The sequence below is a fragment of the Thunnus thynnus genome, chromosome 6, assembly GCF_963924715.1.
Source record: "Thunnus thynnus chromosome 6, fThuThy2.1, whole genome shotgun sequence".
Lineage (NCBI taxonomy): Eukaryota > Metazoa > Chordata > Actinopteri > Scombriformes > Scombridae > Thunnus > Thunnus thynnus.
Genome location: NC_089522.1, coordinates 22,174,265 through 22,195,875, shown reverse-complemented (window position 1 = coordinate 22,195,875; position 21,611 = coordinate 22,174,265). Strand labels below are relative to the sequence as shown.

General features: G+C 41.7%; 1 protein-coding gene across 1 annotated transcript in view; it reads left to right on the top strand.

Annotated features, from left to right (window-relative positions):
* The window catches only part of fgd (faciogenital dysplasia), a 54,727-nt gene that overhangs the window by 1,057 nt on the left and 32,059 nt on the right, over nt 1–21,611 (top strand). The gene's annotated exons all lie outside the window — the stretch shown is intronic.

The following is a 21,611-nucleotide window of genomic DNA, read 5'->3' as shown; positions in this document are numbered from 1 at the left end:
GTGTGTGTGGTTTCCTTTCATATTATCTACAGCCATATTTGTGATGATGAGATACATGCATGGCTATTTCTATTCCACCACAACCACAACGAAGAGGCACTTCGTGTCGTTGGTTCTTTCTTACGTGGTGTTTTATGTGTGAGTGTGTTTAGCATGGACTCTTGCATGGTCTTTAGATGACAGATCTGGAGCATTTGGCGCTTTATTCCTAACAACTAACCACAATGAGTTACCGTGAGACACCAAACTCCATAGAAAATTTGGCTATAAATCTTCAGATTTTTCACAGAGGCCACAGACACACTGAGGATAAAGTGCTAGCATGCAGACAAAGAAGGGGGGAGTGAGTGATAGAGATGAAGTGCTGATGGACGATATCAGGCTGCAGCAGAGGTGAGCTATGCAGAGAGAAAGAGAGCGTGTTTGTTGTGAGACTCAGGGGAGGAATCGATCTGCCGTCCTCCTGGCTGACTTTCTTTTTCCGGCAGTCCAGCAGTGTATCGTTTCTCTCCCACACACACATTTCCAAGGCCTTGCTTTTCTTTTTTTTTTTTTTTTTTGCATTTCCCTCTCTCTCTCCCACACTGTCCCAAATCAATCTCTGCCCCCTCTCCTCCCTGCCTGCATTAAACTAAACCCCCCTTTCTAACACACACACACATGACTCTAATGCTCACTGCAACCGCCATCAGATGAAATCTACTGTATCTATTTTTTTTTTTTCCTTTTCTGAAGTTCCCTCAACTCTTATTCCTTCCACATGGGAACCCAACCAGCCTGTGCACTCTCTAATGCTTATTTTTATGTTTATGATGGGAGGGTCAAAAGGGTTGCAAGGCTCCTCGCATCAAATCATTGGAGAATCTATTAAAACAAACCACATCACAAATAAACTGCGGCGGGATAGATAGCACGCCTCTCAGTTTGAAATCCTCCTCAGTCTTTAAACTTGTTTCCAGTTCCAGTGAACTTTGCAGACAGTCGTCACACAGACCTCACACTCGATCTCACACTCTCAGCGTTCTCCCACGACGAGAAGTAGGAGAACGCGTCTTCTCCTGTTTGAAGGCTTCCGATGCAGGACAATGGTGGTCCATGGGTGGCAGCTATAGATGCTCCAGCATAGATGTCCTGGCTGGCTGTTTAGATTATTTATTATTAACAAAAGCTATCGGGCTTGTCTGTGTTTAACCAAGCCAATGTAAACATCTCCCCTCTGTGTTAGATAAACACAGAGCACGGGAGTCGGAGGGGAGGATGGTGAGAATATTATCTGCCCTAGCTTCCCCTCATTCCCTCTTTTTTCAGCTCAGATGCCCCCCCGTTGTTGCTCTCTCCAGCTTTCGCAGACTCAAGATTGGCCTCGGTTTACCTGTTAAGTTACGAGGACAGAGACACCAAAATTATCCATGTTGTGCAGACCCCTGATGTCATCCAGGTGGTACCATGTCTGAAACCAAATCACTGGACTGGAGTTTTGATTCAAAACAGTTAGCATTAATTAATATGGCCTTGCTTGTAGCAGTTGTTGAACTGAGCTACAAGAGACTACTTTCACTTTCCTCATAACAGGTTTTTGCTTTGCATTTCTTATTTCTAGTTTTTCCACTTTCTATAGGCTACGTTCCCTCTAATATTACCAGTGTAAGCAGTTTTGGAATGTATGTTGAGGTTTCAGACATTAGCTGAGGGGCTCAGTAAATCAGCGAAGGTGCTGCACCTCAGCTTTACTTGCTGGACACAGTGATTGTCTGCAGCAACACAAAGTATTGTCATCACAGTCAGGTTGCAATGGTTTGGTACCATCGTGTGTAACAGAGGCCATAGACTGTAGGGCTGCAACTAACAGTTATTTTCATTATCGATTATTTTCTCAAGAAAATGGTGAATAATGTTGATCACTGTTTCCCCAAAGTCCAAGGCAACGTCCTCAAAAGTCTTCTTTCATACCGACCAACAGTCCACAACCCAAAGCTATTCAGATAACGACCACAAAAGACTAAATAAACCCGATGTTATTCACATTTGAGAAGCTGTAATCAGAGAATTTGGAGATTTTTTTCTTAAAAAAAGACTTTAATCGATCAAAATAGTTGGTGATTCATTTTCTGTTGTTCGACAAATCGATTAATCAATCAATCAATCTTTATTTGCAGTCTTTGACTGAGACCAAAACCTATGCTCACAGACCATATCTGACTACTTGCACTATAGCTGGAGACTGAGCAGAAGAACTGGGTATACAGATAAACAGTTTTTCACTAAATGTTTTGCATTTCAGTTTGAGATACCGTAATAATCGGTGCGCTTTATGGTATTTTCTTTTGCAAAGCTAAAAATGCGCCCTGACTCCAGCTCTGTACTCAATGCACAGACATGACATTGATTGCAATCTTCTTATCTCTCTGAGAAAGAAAGCAAATAAGCACATAAGTTGGTAACTTTGTGGCCGCTGACACCTTTCCCTCGCTCTACTACTGCAAATCACTGCAGAATCTGTCTTAATATTTAAGATAATGAACATACGCTGAAGCAAACAACGTACTTTTGTGCAAAATGGGTGATTTTGGTGTTTACGTTCTCAAGCGGGAGACCAACAGACCAGTCACCCAAAAACGCAGCGTATTCCTGTAAGCATCAATCTCAGACATCCCCTACATTTCTTTACTCCTCCATCTCTCCATCATTCAGTTTATGTGTGTGAGACAGCATGACTCAGTTCCAGGGCCATTCACAAGCTTCAGGCTCTTTTGCTGCCTGCCTGAGTGTCACATTGATTTTCCTAATGGTGGTCATGTGCGGGTCCTGCTGTTGCAAAGGCTTCAGCCAAGACGGCAATGCAGTTTGTGTTTGTGTGCATGTGTAGAAAAGGGCCCTGTGATGTGATTGACCTCTCTTCTGACAGGCCATTTTTAGATTTTTTTTTTTTTCTGCACTGCATGACCTGAAGGAATCCTATCTAAAGTCCTTGCCTGAGCTTTGCTAATAAACTGTAAATGTCTGTTATCTTGTCAAGTTGTGACAGAGTTTGTGTTAAATGAATCCACCTTTGCACTAGATACGATAGTGCTTTATTCGGTTATCAGATTTAACTTTAGACCGGTGTGACCCACAGGGCACACTAAATAAAACACGTGTACAAGTAGGTGATGTAATGACTGTACACCGAATTGGAGGAATTAACACTTGACTGTGTGGGATTAGAAGCTGGTTTGTTTTGATGTAGTGCCTGCTTCCTATTGGCACAGTGACTAGATTGTGGCGTTGTACGGACAGTGAGTAGCTTGTGGCGTTATACGGACGCTCCTGTTGAACAGGTTCTTGAGTCATTTGAGGGCACGCTGCTTCCAGAGGTGTGTTTTGGTGTTGCACAGTTACAACTACATGCAATTATACAGCATTGTTTGTCTACTATTAGTAATTAGAAAAAGGATATTGTGACACTGGGAGTAATGATAGCTTTTCAACACACCTAACTGTTCTCTTTAGTCGGAAAGACAGCGGTTCCCCAACCAAAGAATTATAGTATTTGTCCCTCTCAGATTGAATTTGAAGAATTTTAGAGGTTTAAAGAGGCAAATAAAGAGATTAATAGAATTTTTAGTAACAGACATGTTTTTTTTAATCCTTTTTAGAGTTGTCTTGGGGCCCTCCTGATACCCAGGTTGGAAACTACTGCAACAAGATGATTCGATATTCTTTTTTCTCTCCGATTCCCAAAACTCAAAATAGTAATAGTCGTGATCACAGTTGATTAATTGAATAAAATTGCCAGAAAACTAATCGCCTATTTTGATAATTGATTAATTGCTTTAAGTCATTTTTTTAAAAGAAAAAAATCCCCAAATTCTCTTGTTCCAGCTTCTGAAATGTGGACTGCTGGTTGGGACAAAGCAAGACATTCTAGCTTGCATCTTGGGCTTTGGGTGATTGACCTTTTCCACCATTTTCTGAAATGGTCTAAAGATCAAATGGCTAATCGATTAATCGAGTAAATAATCAACAGATGAATAGATAATGAAAATAATCATAGTTGCAGCTCTAATAGTCTGTATTATAATCTTAGCCATATAGTTGGGTGACTATGTAGTAGTAATAGTGTTAAATCCCTGTGATGCAACAAAAAAAGTTTGTTTTTAAAAGCTCCTGCCTCGTCTTTCAACAGAAGTCTGCTTTGGCGCCTGTGGCAAAACAGTCTCTTTTTCTTCTTTGGAGCTGAAGCTGAAGTATGTAATAACAATTAAGTGCCATAAAATAGTATAGTTTAATTTTTAAAATGGATACCATAAAAAATGTTGCATCAGAGGATCACACTGACTCTCTCTAGTACTCAGAGAATGTTTTTACAGATCAATAAGAGTGAACTGAAGTGTGACAGCAAAGATTGCACCAGCAGAAAGTCAAACACTGTTTGGTATTAGGATGTTTCTGTTCAGAGTAGCACTCCTTCCTGCACAATATGTTTATACTGGAGGTCTCTTGGCTTATAGTAGGGTCTGGCTGACACACACACATGCACGCACGCATGCACTGACACACTCTCTCACACACAGAAGGCGGAAGTGACCTAGTTTTCCTAAATGGTACCAACTGTTGAGGCCTTCTAGAAATGGACAGAGTTACTCGGTGTCGCCCAATAAAGGACTGACATGTTAGATGTTGAGCATTACCCCAGAGACCAAATTAATTTCATCCTGGTCGTCCAGATAGATCAAGTTGTATGTAAGCCAGATGCTGGTCTGGAATACTTTTAAGCTTCTGAGAGTGGGAGTGTGTATTAAGGATCATTGGCTGACTCTCTACGGCCGGTCTAAAAATGGGAAAAAAAATCATCTGAAATCAGCAATTTTGCTCCGAGATCTGATAAACAAAGCAGAGAGAAGGCTTCGTTCAGTAGCCTTTCACACCCTTAAAAGTCTTTCTTTGTATCTCGGTCACAGGACTGGAAGGTCAATTGCTCCACAGCCCTCTGTGTCTGTCTGTATCTGTGTCTCTTCTCCAGTCTGCTGTCTGTCTGGATTGGACCTACCCTGATGAGGGGGATTTTCCTGGGAAAGTCATATGGAAAGGAAAAAAAAAAAACGGCCTTAATAGTAAAAGCATGTTCCATTCTATTTCTCTTCCTTTGTGTGTGTGTGTGTGTGTGTGTGTGTGTGTGTGTGTGTGTGCATTTTATGAGTTGAGCTCCTTTTTAGCACACTGAAGGCATTGTGTTTTTCCTCTCTGATCATCAGAAGAGCAGGCTCTCTCTCTCGATTCAGGGTTTCCTGTACACACTGGGGTGAGGCAGGGGGATCTGGAGAGGGGGCAGGGAGGGAAGAAAGAGGAAGATAGACAGAGGTGGAGGTCACCTCTAGGTTGGAGATGGTGAGCAACAGCATTCTGGTTCATAGTTTTCATGGCAAGACAGTTTGAGTTTGTAAAATGTCCTCCTATAATGTGTCTTGGTCACAATTCTCTTATAACCTAATTTAAAGGATTCTATATTTTTCTTCTTGTCAACAAATCTCATGTAAAGAACGAAACAATGAAAGAATCAATCCTACAAGTATTGTCTGTGTAGATGAAGCCTGATATATATTATTCCTCTTTGTCATAGAGCTCCATTGTTGTCTAAAAACTATTAACAACACATCAGTGAGCCACAATGTTGCAATTTTTCCTTTTTGGGATGAATATGGGCACTGCTGTTTATTTTGAGTTGATACCACACACACGTCCCGCTGCCATCAATACTCGTCAGTGCATATTAATCCACAGTATAAAATAGTCCCCAAAAACTGCACTATTTACTCCCTTTTTGGATTTATTATTCATTTCATTATTCATTTCAAGCAGCGATTGCTTTTCATAGATTCATTCATTCATAGATTTGTCTGTGTGAGGCAGAAACAAAGTTACTTTATTGTCAAATCTGTTTGCAAGCAGGGAGTGTTTTTGCAATACCTCCCCATGGTGGTGCTTTCAAGGACACTCAGCTGCTGGGCAAGCCGATCAATAACCAAACATGGACATTGTTAAAATGATAGTGTGAGACTAGTTATTCCTTGCAGCGTTGAATTGTTGGAGCATCCAAGGACAGTTTTTTAAAGCAGTCCCTGCTTACAGATGCATTTCCACATGCTGATGATCTAACTCTGACAACGAAATGATCATCCAATACTCGTCTCAAGTGTCCGGAAGTTGTTTTTCATACCGCAGTGAAATGAAATCAGGGGCTGCCTGGGAGGTAGGAAATCAGAAAATGTCAGCAGTAATGTGAGCTATATATGCAAAATGGTGTATCTTCTTTTCACCCTTGCTCTTCAAGCTAAGTTTAGCCCAACCCCCTCCTCTCTCTCCTAATCACAACACACACGCCACCATTCACATTCACTCACCTGATGTAGCCATAAACCATGCTGTAAATGTCTTCCTAGTCTGGCTGATTGCAGCCAACAAAGGCAGTCTGTGTTAAATTCTCCATGCTCTCTCCCCTGGGTGCCCTCCCACCCTCTACCCCCCCGCCCCCCCTCTGCTTTACCCTTCTGTTGTCATTAACCATTGTCTCTCGCTCTCTTTCCTCTTCCTTCCTTTAAGCCGCTGAATAAAGTGGGCAGAGCCCTATAGATTTCGCAACCAGCACGAATATGTCCTGCTTAACATTTTTCACATTCTTTTTTTTTTTCTTTTTTCTTTTTCAACTTAACGCTTAACACTTTATGGCGGGCTACACACACACAGCCTCAGGCCCTGTCACTCAGCAGAAAACTCAAATACTTTTCCTTGCTCTATTCTCCTCGGTCCTCTTCCCCAACACCACCAGCCTGTCACAGATTTGCTCCTTTTTAAATGGCATGACTGTTGGAACAGGGCTCTCATTTAGTGTACTGCAGGGCACCGCCAGAGTAAAAGTTGTATTTGTTTGCAGCTTTTCTGTATAGGATGCATGCATTTTATGCTCACCATTCAGCAACTTCTAACTGCTAGGAGTGTGTTTTTGCAGACATTAAACCAGTATAGCCTGAGTTAGCTCTTGGTATTGGTGTTTTGATGAGCGGAAATGCTCTCTTAGAGGAAAAGCCTCTAATTTATTATGACTGTATATTTTTTTGTCCTCACTAAATTAGTGGTTCGAGAGTCATCTTGACACTCTAAATCTCGGCTCTTTTTACTGTCATCTTATTGCATACTAGCTTTCCAAAATAACTGAGTGTGCAACTGTTATTACACCACTAGATGGCAATGTTATGTAATTCCTGTTCTTATTCTCACTCAGCAGTTGTTAAAATAACAGACAGGGGACCCTATTCTCTGTAATATGGATGTTAACAATAATTAATATGATTTCTTACAGTAGGATTGCAGTTTAAAGAATTTAATTCAATTTTTTTTCCATAACCATGGATACTTGTGAGGGTCTTTGAAAGCAGCTGCTGAAGAATAATGTATTTTGTGATGTTTTGTGGGCTCAGGTCATCATTACCGTTCTCTGTGCTGGCTTTACTGTCTCTCCCTCTCTCTATCTCCGCCGAGCTGCACTCATTCTGGGTGACATCGAGGTGTTTCACACTGAAGGTCACCGTGGCAACAGCAGACTGACTCTCCACTGTCTCCTTTCCTATTATAGTCTGTGCTGCCCCTCAGTCATGTATCATGCTATACTGCTACTGCCACTGTAATGACTTTGTGAAACAAGATAGCACCGTTTTATGGGAGTGTGATCCGCCTTACCACTTAAATGGCCTCAGGGAAAACAACACAGTAAGATGACTTGCATTTTCGCCTGTAGTTGTGAATTTCCCGCTCCTCGTGTTAAGAAAGATCCTCTCTTTGTTTTAAACCGTCACCTTGGGATTTGAACCTGTGAGCTTCCTTCGCCGTTGCACCATGCCGCCCTCTTCCAGCAAGCTTTGCAACCAGCAACAGCTCTCATCACAGGACAGTCATAACACCCTGCGCCTAATGAGGAGATGAGAGCTACATCCATGCAGATGGATCCTGTTCCTCTGGCCCGCTGTGGATCATTTTCCTCAAACAGTTATTTCAGGCTTTCAGCATTTTTCCTCGTTGAGGGCCTAATTCACTAACAAGCACTTCATTAGATTTACAACGATCCTGAAAGGTCAAAATGTAATAAAACAACAAACTGCCTAAGGCTGCCGGGCATCTGTGTTTTAGTGCATGCATGTTTGTGTGTGTGTGTTTATGAGCATGCATGCGGGTCAGCTGATTCCCTGAAAAGCTCACTCTCTGTCTGCTCCTTTACATGCCTGAAGCTAAATTGTTGTAATTAATTTCTTCCAAAAACATTCTTGAAATATGAAGTGCATGTACTTTAGGTTGTTAAAGTGCCATCTATCACTGTGCTGCTCTTTAAAGCTGAATGATGAGTCTCATTACGTTAGGACACACACACACACACACACACACTCACGCAGGCACATATGCTGGCCTTCTGCAGCATGACGACTCCTCTGCTATGTCTCATTGAATTCAGTGAGTAATAAACAAAAACAAAGCAGCTAGATGCACGTCATCTTCCTCTAATCTATTTGACAGCTTAGAGAGTGTGCCAACAATACACTTTATAGGTAAAGCACTCATAACCACATCAGGCTTCAACCCTATTACAATAAGTAGCTTGTGGACTTGTTCCTCTAAATGACACTTAGCGAAGGATTGCATCGTTGTTGTATCTTATCCAGTGGAGGAAATATGACCGGAGTGCTTCTCTTGGTTTCACAACTGGAGGCTTTGGATGTTTCACATTTTCTGCCATCACTCTTACTGTTTTTCCAGTTTTTTGTGTTCAAATCACACGCATGCCTCTGCAACGGCCCCTAGTCAATGTTAAGATAGTAAATTATGTATATTAATTTCTAATCAGTACTTGGAATATATAATTCAAACTTTCTATAGATTTTCCTCCTGAGGAAGCCCCTATTCTGTAAACACATCAAGAGTTAAATGGTGTTGGTTCAGCAGAGCGTTGGTCATTTTTCATACTGCTCTTTTGGGTGTGCTTTACTTTCCAGTGTGTGATCCATCATGTCACATCGCTGCTGGTGACAAATGCCCTCATATGTATTCTTTGCTAGAGACATTTCCATCAGACACACACACACACACACGGATACACACATGGACGCAGACTGACGCAATCTACCACCTGCTACCCCCTACGTGCCTTTTCCCCCTAAACATGATGCAACACATGAAACCTTAGCCTATAATTTTGGATGCAGGTGTTCTGCAGTGAAGCTAAAAACTAAACAAAACTATACAGTAATTGAAAGGTTTTATGTTTCCGTGCAGATGGAGGCATTTGTTGGGTTTTGTGTGCATGTTCACCTTCTGTTGATGTTGGATCATCATCCTCGCTCTATTTCTTTGACCCCGCATATCTTTTATTTTCATTTCATTTTGTTCCAACTTTTTTCCTCATTTGAACCCTCATTTTTACTCTCTCTGTTTCTATCTACCTCTATCTCTCTCTGTGCTGCACAGTAATCTCTACTGAGCCGTGCATAATCACAGGCCATCTGGGCGCTGTAGGGAGAGATGAGCCTGCAGCTCATCAGATGACCAAAACCAACGTGGGTGGACACACACTCACGTGCACGCGCTCACACATACTCCCGTATATACACAGTCACACCTTTTAATAGTTACAAACCTTCACAGGAATGTTCACTTCCATCACACCTTTCTAGACTGAACTCAAGGACGTACACACCGTCCAAACAAAGGACCACAGTGGAAATATTTAAAGCAAATCACACTTATTTCAATGCGATATAATTATGTCCCAAAAGCACAATGTTGCATTATGGAGCTGGTGATAAAACAGTTTTAATTAAATGTGTCTCCAAAACCAACAAATAAAATGTATGGAAATGTGAGTGTTTCACCATTTTGCATCATGCACTCAGTCTTTAATTTACACAGAGTGCAATAATCTTACTTCCAGACAGGGATCCAATCCAAATAATATATCCTCTCCATTGTATTTATATTCTGCTGTTTCTAATATTCATGGACTCCCTGCTCAGCTTGTCTGACGGGCTGCACAAGAGCTCATAGAGATCATTATTGAAATGCTGACTGCTGGATGATTCTAAAACCTTGAGTATATTCAGGAACATGAAAAACACATAGTCAGACGGTTTAGACTCTAAATTAATCCACTGGGTTTTATGTTTTAAACACTGACTATATAAAGATGGACGACACATCTCCACTTCCTACCACTATGCAAAAGTGAAGCCAAAATATCTCATTTCTGGGAGCTGCCATCTTGCTTGTGTGACATCAATTGGAGTCTATGCAGTAGAGTCGGGCAGTAGGATAATGGCTCGCAGGACATGCCCCCTCAGCCACCCCGCTGTCTGACGGAGGTTTGACAGTGGCTGTCACAGCTGTCAATCATGGTATCACACCCCCTTTTTATATTGTTAAATAACTAATAAAATTATTGATAAGAACTACCTAAAATCACAGAAACCATCTTTGGGAAAAATTTATTTGACGTGTACTTTGATTTTTTTAGTTGGGCTCATGTCCCATTCGCTAACATGGAGGGGGCGGGACTTACGACCTATACTACAGCCAGCCACCAGGGGGCGATGAGATGTTTTGGCTTTACTTCTTGGGAGTTGTCATGACGTCCATATTAATATACAGTCAATGGTGTCAATACAGGATCTGAGTCAACCGAAGGAGTGAGTCACACATGTGCGAGCAGGTCTGCCATATGAGTTATTTCATAAAATGTTTGGTTCATGTAGGAACAGAGTAATTTACTCAGTAACCATTAGTGCATTTATTTTTTAACACGACTTTTATAACTTTCAGGGCCTAAGAATTATATATTGAACATGAACCAAGTAGTTTTACCAAAATAAACAATATAAAAACAACTATAGGGTCTAAGTAAAAAGAAATGGTCCCAGTGTTTTATCAAATTAATGTCAAAGATGGAAGAAACAAAAGACAGAGCTCAGATAAACACATTCAAGTACATTACTGAATGAGCACAGTTTTGCATTTTGCCAAATAATTTGAAAATGAACCAAACATTTTTGTGTAATAACTCATGCTGTGAAAAATGCGCGTAAAATCCACGGTTGACACTCAGATCGTGTAGTTACAGACTCTAATCCTGTAACAACATGTAGTTTGTCCAAGTAGTGTTGCTGTACTTAGCTGCGCGACTCATCCCTGGTTGACTCAGATCCTGTAGTGACAAATGGTTTCAAATTGGAGCATATCAGCCAAGCACCTCCCAGTGAGGATATGATGCATTAAACCAAATAGATTATAACCGTTATATCTTGATAAATACCAGGAAGTCACAGTGTCAAAGGTGTTGGTCGATAAACAGTGGTACAAGTAATTACCTGCTGTATATAAATGTCCACATGCCTTGTTTTGAGTGTTGGACTAATGGAGGAAAGGCATATGAAGAATATATTACTTTATTCTTCTTTGACATCAGTCAATATCTCCTGTTTTGGTAGCTACATCCAGTAAGATGTTTTATAGTTAATTATTAAAAGACCCACTGGACTTGGAGGTGACATAGTCAGAGTAGTAGCATCTGTTAGGGCGTCTGTCGCTCAGGAGGTAGCGCGGGTCATCTACTAATCGTAAGATTAGTGGTTTGATTCCTGGCTCCTCCAGTTCACATATCGAAGTGTCCTTGGGCAAGATACTGAACCCCAAATTGCTCCAAATTGTGCTTGGCATGGCAGCCCCTGCCATCAGCATATGAATGTGTGAATAGGTGAATGTGGCTTGTAGTGTAAAAGCGCTTTGAGTGGTTGAAAGACTAGACTATGGATCAATGGATCATGATTTTTATCATTTTATATCACAATAGAGATATTATGATACTCATTTTTACAGATGTTTTTAGCTAAACCTTACTGATTTGCATTAATATCTCAATCTAGACAACATATATCCAGTTGACAAACTTTCTGTCATCTCAGATTATACTGCCTGTCATCACGTTTCCCAACTAATGCAGAGTAATTCTTTCATAAATCCCCATGTTGATGTTATGTTGTTGCAGTGGTTCTCTTCAGGAGAGTATTTTGCTGTAAGTCACATATTTGAGTCTCAACTCCCTTTTTATAGCAACAATTAGAGCTGAAACGATTAGCTGAACTATTTTATTGATTAATTAATCATTTCAGTCATTAAAAAACAAACCAATTAATCAAGAAAATCACCAGATGACATGATAATGAAAATAATTTTAAGTTGTACCCCTTACATCAATTTGAATTTTAGTTGGGTGTATATTCCTGTCAGGATCTCTTTCTTGAGCTTTGTTGAATTTGTTTTGCTGTTATTCTTTACGACATATTCTCTCATTTTCACCTTCCTCCTCCCCAACTGTGTTCTCTCTCTCTCTCTTTTTTTTTTTTCTTTTTTTCTTTTTTTTTTTTTGGTTTCCGGCTCTGCACCCACCATTTCCACTTTGCCCCAGAGCCAGGCACCCTCAGACAGTATGGGGCCAGTGTAGAAATACATTCTCCAGATCTCACCACCAGCACTCAGCGCTGCTTCGACAGAGTGGGACAGCTGCTCTAACACATCATTTTTCTGTCAGGCCTAACATAGATACATGGATTATGCTAGGATCCAGCCTCTTTGTAATTCAGATAAGACCCGTCTACTCCAGCAGATAGGTTTAAATATTAATAATGAATTAAAGAATTCTCCTCTGGGTGAAATATTAATGACTTCTTCTTTAAAGAGAAGCTTTGGCTCCTAAGGGAGGGTGGCAATGTGCTTGTTAGAGTAATTTAAAACATCTCTTTGATTTTTAGCTGCTGAATGTTTGAGGAGTTAAGGTAAAGGGTTAGGTGGCTGTCAGGGTTAATATTTAAGCAGGCGGATATTTAGGAATAAACCTTAAAGATACTTTTATTCAAGGACAAGAGAGGCATACCTATTACCTGACACATAAGATCACATGTCTTCATTCATAACTATAATCTAACCGTATTTCCTTCCGAAAGCTCTAATTGATCCTGATATTGAACGTCTGAGAGTGTGATTCCCCTCTGAGAAAGCCGATCCACATCCAAGGGCTTAGCGAGTCGACATGAATGTGTGTCAGTAACAGTGGAAGTCTCCAGCTGGGATAACTGTGTCCTTCCTCGACCTCCGTCTTTGGCTGAGGTTTGTCTGGATGTTGTGTCTTGCTGGCACTCCGGGACCTTCGGAGACGTGTGAATGTGAAAGTTATTTATTTTCCCAGCTGAAGCTTATGTGTTTGTGTCTAGTGAGTGTGTGTTAGCCATAGCAGTAGTGTGTAGATTAATTTATATGCATGCGCGCCTGTGTTGTCTTTCTGTGTGAGGGCTTTTTGGAAAAATCCTCGAGTTGGGCTAACATGCTGTGGAATGTGAATTGTCTCCATGACAACAGCCCAGTGTCCTCCTTCAGCTTTCATCTGCACGGTGCGTGCCGAGGCGGCCAGACCAAGTGCCATGCATGCCATGGCATCAACCCGCTGATTGATCTGAGCTATATAAAAAACACTTATTCAACTATGCAGATTTCTGTATTAAGTCCCCTCGGACTCTAAGTGGGCTAAGTCCTCAGCGTCCCCGTGGTTGAAAATGTGTGTGTGTATGTGTGTGTGTGTTCAGTACAGTCCTTTGAAAACCAGTTGACAGAACTTTGGCAGGCGTTCAAACAGGGTTGATGCAGTGTTTTGCATATAGTTGACAGCATTGTTGTGTGTGTCTCTGTGTTTGTTGCAGAGTCTTGATGGGTGATGAGCAGTGGCATCATACTGTACTGTATGCCTCAATTTCTGGACAGTGGTATCCATAAACAAACTATTTTTTGCATTAAATATCGAAAACAAAATGTCTTTTCTTGTGTTAAAAACCAGTTGTTGAGTAGTTACTGTCTGCTACAGTGTGTAACTGCATATGTTGTATGTGTGTGTGTGTGGTTGATGATCCCGTTGGGCAGATGTGTGACAGATGCCATCCTCAGGTCAGTGGAGCGGATGGGTGCATCAAAGAAGATTTAGACTAGCTTTCAGTATTCCAGTGGGTTTGTGTGTGACAGAGACTGCAAATAATCACACCAAGTTTCTTCTTTGTGGACAGATGGAAAGAGATCATTGTTGTAATTAGTGAGAGTGCTGAAGGGTGACAGAAGGGCAGTTTGTTGTTAAGAAAGAACTGTGCCAGCTTGGTGCATTTCCTCTATCCTGTACTCCCTGTCAGTGAATCTACATCTCTATCTCTGTGGGCTTATTCCAGGCAATAAAATGTAAATCAAAGTCAACCCAGTTGCCCCTTTTTTAAAGCCAAATTCAACTTGGAGCAGCGATCTCTGCCTTACATAAGCCAAAAGAGCTAACAAGATGGCGAGAGATTCGACATTCCTCCCTAACCCACAGCTCACATTCCTCTCTTTGGTGTAAAGAGGGGGCACAAGCACCATGCCTCATTAGATAACCCACAAAGGCAAGGGTCTATTCTTATTTGAAATGGGTTTTTCCCCCTTATTTGGATTGCCCTTCAGGGCAGCTGCAGCACCCGACTCTCTATCTTGTCTTTCCCTCATGTGAGAATATTTCACCTCAGCAGGTCTGCTGGGTTGACCAGCCGGCTTTATTGCCGTGGAGAGCAGCACCTGTTCCCCCATCCAGCACGATGCATAATTCACTGTGGTGAGAATTTCAATCAGTTCAGCAAAAGGTGGCCTAGAATAAGTGGCTGGAGATGAGGGGGTTTACGCAGGAGGATGTCGTCTCTGTCGCTGCTTCAACACTAGGACAAGAGGATCAATCGGGCCCCATTTTAACCCACTCTCAGCCACTCTCAGCTCGCCTCCAATTTTTAAGCTTCTCCGTTTCCTGAATCTAAATCGAACACAGCCACCCATCCCCCTCTTTACATTCTCCCTCTCTTCCGCTCCTCTCCTCACACCCAGATTTAAAGCCCTGTTATCGTTTTCAAAACTGGGGATATTCCAGCAGTGTTTCCATGGTTATCGGTGGCATTCGTCTGTGGGTTCAGAGTCGGTTTCAAGCAATGTCACCCTGTCTTTCAGGCCGATGTCACCCCAACTATAGAGTGGAAAGAGGGGGGAACACCGAGAGATATGGGGGGGGGGACTTGTTGTAATTATATGTGCATATGAAGAGGGTTGGAGCAGCTTGGGCGCGTCATCCTGGCAGCTTTTGTGATCACCATGTCTGTGGGGGGAAGTCGCACAGAGACACGGATGTACTCCCCATAGACTTGTGGTAAAGTGTCTCCCCAAGGGATACAACAACATTCATTATTTACACATCAGACATACAAATTATTTTTAGGAAAGAAGTAGCGCTGAAAGGATCAGACACAAAAATTATTCGACAACAATTTTGTTCATTTATCTAGCAAAAATGCCAGAAATTCCCCCAGTTCCAGGTTTTCAAATGTGAGGATTTGTTGATTTTCTTCAAGAAAAAGCTGCTGAAACAGTTCCTCGATTAATCAGTTGGTCTATTGACAGAAAAGTAATCAGCTAAAATTTTGCTAATAGATTTTTTGAGACATTTAACAAGAAAAAATGCCAAACATTTGCTGGTTTCAGCTTCTTATGTGTGACAGTTGGCTGCTTCCCTGTTTATATTATCGTAAATTTGGGATATCTTTGGATTTTGAACTGTTTTCCAGACAAAAACAGCAATTTGAAGTAAAATCTGATGAATATTCTTCACTATTTTCTAACATTTTTTAGACTAAAATATTAATTGATAATGAGAACCGTCATTAGTTTCAGTCTTAGAAAGAACACTGTAGTGCCTCCTCTTCTACCTCTGTAGTGAACTATATTTCCAATGAATACCTGGAGAATTTCCACCAAAACTGTCCCTCCTTTCCTGATATCCTCACACACACACACACACACACACTCATGCAACAAATGCACAGGCACACCCACTGATACTCACACACACTTCCCCCATCTTTCATTCACCCACATCTTTTCCCTCTCTCCCTCCTACACTCCTCTCTCTCTCTCTCACTTAATTCTCCCCTCCCTCTCCATCCCCCCCGTTTTTCAACCATCGCTCCCTCCCTCCCTCCCTCCCTCCCTCCTTCCTCTTGCCAGCCCGGGCCGTCATTAGTTTCCATGGCGACAGTTGGGAGGCATTATTGCCGGCTGAGAACTGCTCCTGGGTTCCTTTCAGAGCAGCGGCAGCGGAGGCATTGTTTAGTCCGCTGCTCTGAATGGTGCGGGGATCAGGACGGGGAGAGAGAGCGCAGGACAGGAGCGAATTTTTTGGGGGGCTGCGTTTGTAGAGGGTGAGGGGAGGAGGAGGAGGAGGAGGAGAAAGAGAAGGAGTAGGAGGAGGGGAGGAGAGAGGAGGAGGGGAGATAGAGAGAGAGAGAGCGTGAGAGAGAGAGAGAGAGAGAGAGGAAGCGTGGTTACAGAGAGTCGATGAGGGAACAGGAGTAGTAGCAGTACCCGACTCATGCCGTCTCCCTGTGAGCACTCGTGAAGCATCCAGGCTCCTCAGACAACCTCCTCGTGGCACCGTGCTGGACTAGATTGGATTCTGTTTTTTTTTGTGTTTATGCACAGCAGGAGACGACAGGATCTACAGAGATTTCAGACCGAGAGTGAAAACAGAGAACACATCGAAGGCAGATGGCAAACTGAGTTTAGCTGGTGAGTTTCTAATGGCTTCACCTTCTCGCTGCAGTAGATTTGAAGGTATATTTATGTGGGAATGAAGATGTGGACACTTGAGCCGTGCATAAATCTGCCTTTGCTTTATGTGTGTTTTACTTTGCGAATGAGTGTAAGTAGCAGGTGCTGCTGTTTTACAAAATGCATATGTTTTCCTAGATATCAAACCTCTGTCTGGGTTATGTTTGGGTGTGTGGGCTTGAAGCTGTCTGCTGAATGTGGGCTAATTCTCGCTGCCCTTCTGAAATATACATGGCAGTCTGCGATCATGTTTTATTAAGAACGTACATTTGGGGCGATTTTCTGCCGCTTTGATTCTCCCCCGCAGTGTTTTTTCAGGGAATTTCTGAGTGGGACAGCGTAGAGCGTGTTTGGGTTCTAGTTTGTTTGGCTTTCATCTATACTACAGTGGGTAATTAGGAGTGAGAGCTGAACCCTCTGGCTCCTTGAACAAGTGATGTGTGGTGAGTAATGCAGAGAGCATGCGAACAGTGCCAATGTTTTTTCAGTTCATTGACCCTTGTGCTCTCTCTCCGATAGCACTCAGGCTGTTCTTCTCTGACAATTTTACAACTTCCAGTCGACGCAAGCTCACTAAAAGAGCATCTGAGGTTACATTGAACAACAGTGATATAGTGATGACCGTTACTAGCATGATGTCATTACACGACTGCGTGACATTAACTTCAAAAGTGATTTAAAGCTTAACCGTTTGCACAGTCACTACTTGTGTATTTTGTCAGTTACTCACCGCTGGTATGTTAGTGTTTGTATTCAGTCTCTTAGGTTTTCTTTTTTTTTTTTGGCACACTATAATTTAGCTGACTAGGGAGTTGTCTTAAGGAGCGGGGAGTCAGAGTGTTTCCATGACGACCGGCAGCAGCTGTGTGAGCTGAGCTGAGGCTGAGTGTGTGGCAGACACTGTGGCATTGCCTAGAGACTACGAGACTCAGTCTAATCAACGACCTTTTGACCCAGATCAATGGGATGGTGCTGAGCCAAGCAGCCACAGAGTCTGGCTGACATATATTCCATAGTATGACGCCGGTGTTGTACAGCTGTACAGCTGTGGCTGCTTACATTTCCTGGATCCTCGCAGGCTTCGCTGGTGTCAGAGCGGTCTGATCCTCTTAGATTGGTGGTGGTATTAGTGTAGAAACAGGCCTCTCATATATCAGCATAATCATGTCCATTAGGTGGATTTATTTTAAGTGTAATTAAAGTGTGACCTTTGAATATCCAAGTCTCTGCTGGCACTGGGTTTCCTAATCTTGCTGTCCTTGAAGTGGGGTAAACTTACATGTGCAATGAATGGACGAAATCACAGAAACACCACATGAAAAACAAAACCACAGTATGGAGGAAGAAAGCTACACATCCAAATTATATTAGGTTGAACGCCTGTTAACAACATGGATTAGCTTTAACTGTCTTACCCTCATTATTTTTATGAGTTTCCAAATTTGTCTAATTGGCGGTGCCCACATTACGGATTCATTGCTTACAGCAAGTGCAAAAACCTTTAATTGGCTAAAGGAAACACTCATGAAACACAGACAACTATGTCAGCAAAGAAGAACTCAAAGTCCACCTCCAAAGTATAAAAATGAAGTGAATCATCACCTCTGTGCACCAAGTCTCAACAAAAACACTTCGTCATGATTTGTCATTCGAGCTATAAACACCATAAACTGGTATTTATGATAAGGCTGCCATGTAGAAACTGCTTGTACTCAAGGCCAATGCACAAAGACTAACACACAAGTAAGCTTGTGTGGAAAGCAAAATCCTAGAATCCCTGGGCAGTGGAAAAAGTAGTGAGTCATGTTTCACCCTTTTTCCTACAGTAACTCTGGACAGGTTTACTTTTAGAGAAAGCCAAAGGAAAGGATGTCTTTAACCCACAGTGTCCACAACTATTTAATACAGGGGTGGGTCTGTAGCGGTGAGGGCAGCCATTCTGTGGGAGCCATTCGTTTTGATGATTGCTCTGTATGGAAGTGTTCATCTGTACATCTGCATCTGTGTGCTTCCTTAAAAACTAAAGTCTTTTCCCTAATGGGATGAAGCAATTCTGAAAGTGTTTTTAATATTTTGTCCATTTCCTGTACATATAAACTCATCAAAGCCATTTTTGTGGTTTTCTCCGCATTCCTCGGTTGAATTAGGAGGAAGGAAATGCTCCATGTTGGTCAGAGATTCTGGAGAACTTGTGGTGATGCTGACCAAAACTCACACAGGCAGAAAAACACACCAACGTGTAGATACCATGTTTAACAGTCACCATGATTAGTGTACGTCATCACCCTGGTAATTATAACCACAACTTCCTCTTTATCCAGAGCACCTGGGGTCTTCCTCCACTTAAAGTTGGTGATGGCATTTCCTGTAGTGTTGGTATGATAATTATAGGAATCAGCAAAAAAAAAAAAGAAATGTCATGTGATTAGATGATAATGGATCAGCAGACGCTGCTGCCACTTTCTCAACCGGAAGAGACAGTGTGTGTTTTATCTGTCTTATCTTACACGAGACTAAATACAACACAGTTCCTGTGTGATACTGCACTTTCAGTTTGAACTTTCACATACATGCGTATATAAGTGTTTTATTTTCAGATATCATGTGTGTCCTTGTGTCTTTGCGTGCATATGCCTGCGTGCGTGTGTCCTTTACTTCTCCATTTGGTCTGGGCAGCCAGTCGGAAAGTGTTAGGAGCTCTCTTGTCTCCATTGAAGCATGTGTGTTGTTTTTTTGTGAGACTTTGGCATCAGACAGCAGGAAAAGAAAAATCACACGCAAGAAACACATTCACAAACAGCACTCCTCTCCTGCCAAACTCAATCAGGAGTAATATTTAACATCTTTTAATCTGACCTCCTTCAGGAGGAGAGGCCACTCTTCTCTTAATTGTCGTCTCCCATTTTCAAACCGCTGCTCACTTCAAAAGCTTATGAGGTCTCAGTGTTAACGCTGGAACTGTCTTTGTAGTTGTGTCCTACTGCTCTGGAGAAGGGTGAGGGATGGCTTCCAGAGGCCAGTAACAAGATATTTAATGAATTTCTGCTGCAGGGCATAGTGTGAGTGCATGTGCACGTGTGTACAGTATTTGTACATCCTTGTTTGCATGCATTCGTGCCTGTGAGCTACCAGACAGCTTTTGAAAATATATTTTCCTTTAGGGGTCTTTGACTTGAGAATCCTTTCCTGCCATATTCACATCGGGGGGGGGGCTTTAATGTCTTCTCGTAAAGTGGAAAATCAGTACCTGTGCACACATTAAGCTGCTAGCAGTAGCTGGGGAACTACCATAAATGGTAAATTTCAGGACAGTAAGCAGTTCTCAGTGATCTCTCACTTTTGTACTTCACAGAGCTTGATGGATGTTTCTTGGCAGCAAAAATGTGAGAATGGGAAAGTAAAAAAAAGTGAATATTTTGTAGCATATATGTTTGGCTTATATTTACTAAGATCAACCAACACTCTAGAAAATGTATGAATTGTTTCATGCAGCAATAGTGTGTCCTATCACATCACTATCAGGGCTGTAAACATTATTTTCATTATCAATTACTATTTTCCGTAATAATTTCCCATAGTCAAAGGTGACATCTTTAAATGTCTTCTTTTGTCCAATCAACAACAACAACAGTCCAAAACCCAAATATATTCAGTTTACTATCATATATGACAAACCATCAATTCTTCACATTTGAGAAGCTGAAAGCAGTAAATTCTTGGCATTTTTGCTTGAAAAATGACTAAAATGACTGATAAATTATCAAAATGGCTGCTGATTAATTTTCTGTCAGTTGACTAATTGACTAATCATTGCGGTTCTATTCACTATAGAAACATCTCTGTTGCTGTTTTTATACATCCCTGGTGGATCCTCAATGTTGACCAACAGACACCAAATAGCAGCAATAACAGCAAGCCTCTAATTGGGCTCTCTTCGGTAGTTCCTCACCTTTCAGACCCCCTTCAGAGACAAGCTGTTGCAGGTAATACAGGTGACAGATGACAGGTGGGCAGAGCTGCCTGCTGCAGGCCATTATAGTTCTCTGCAGCCCATTCTATAGAAATCCTACAATGGTCACATAAAAGATGATATAACAGCTGGTTATAAACAACATACAGTAGATGCTAGAACAAGTTTCCATGACAGAGGTGTGCCACCTCACTTGAAGATCACCTCAGCCAGTGCCAGAAGAAATTTTATTTTATTTTATCAAATAAAATTAACAATATACGGCGCTATATCACACAACAAAGACTATCATATAAATAGATCTTGAGACTATATGGGTCAGTTTCTGTCAGACTCAGCTCAGAAGATGACATCAATCACAATGCACCTTTGCTTTGTGTTAATAATCAGGACAGCACATCAGAATTTCAGGAAAATAGGATAGTTACTTTTACTTTGGTGTAAGGTATGCTTGGATACATATTTTATATACACAAAGGTTACAAAAGGACCCATTGAATTCTTGTTTGTGCATGACTTGACGTGTTAAAGAGTAAATTATTAATGTAATGACAGCAGATTTATTCCCAAAGGAGAAAATCTGTTATCTTTAAATTAATGTCAGCTGAAGGGGGTCAGCTGGATTATCGCACAGTCCCGATAAACTGTTTGATCTAATCTCTTTAGCACATATACTGTAGCTCTGAAGTCTATTTGCATGCAGCAGTGGGTCAGCATCCCTATTTTGGGTTTAAGCAGTGAGACCAGCATTATAAATTTGAGTGTATATGATGCTTGCCCTACTAGTCCCACTGTCTCCGGGTTCACTAACATGTCTCAGAGCACTACAGTGTGGCGCTGCTGTAAGGGGAAATACTGGAGCCATTAGAGAGGAAATTGGAGCCTTTATTAGTCTGTCTAGTGTACACCTGGCTTC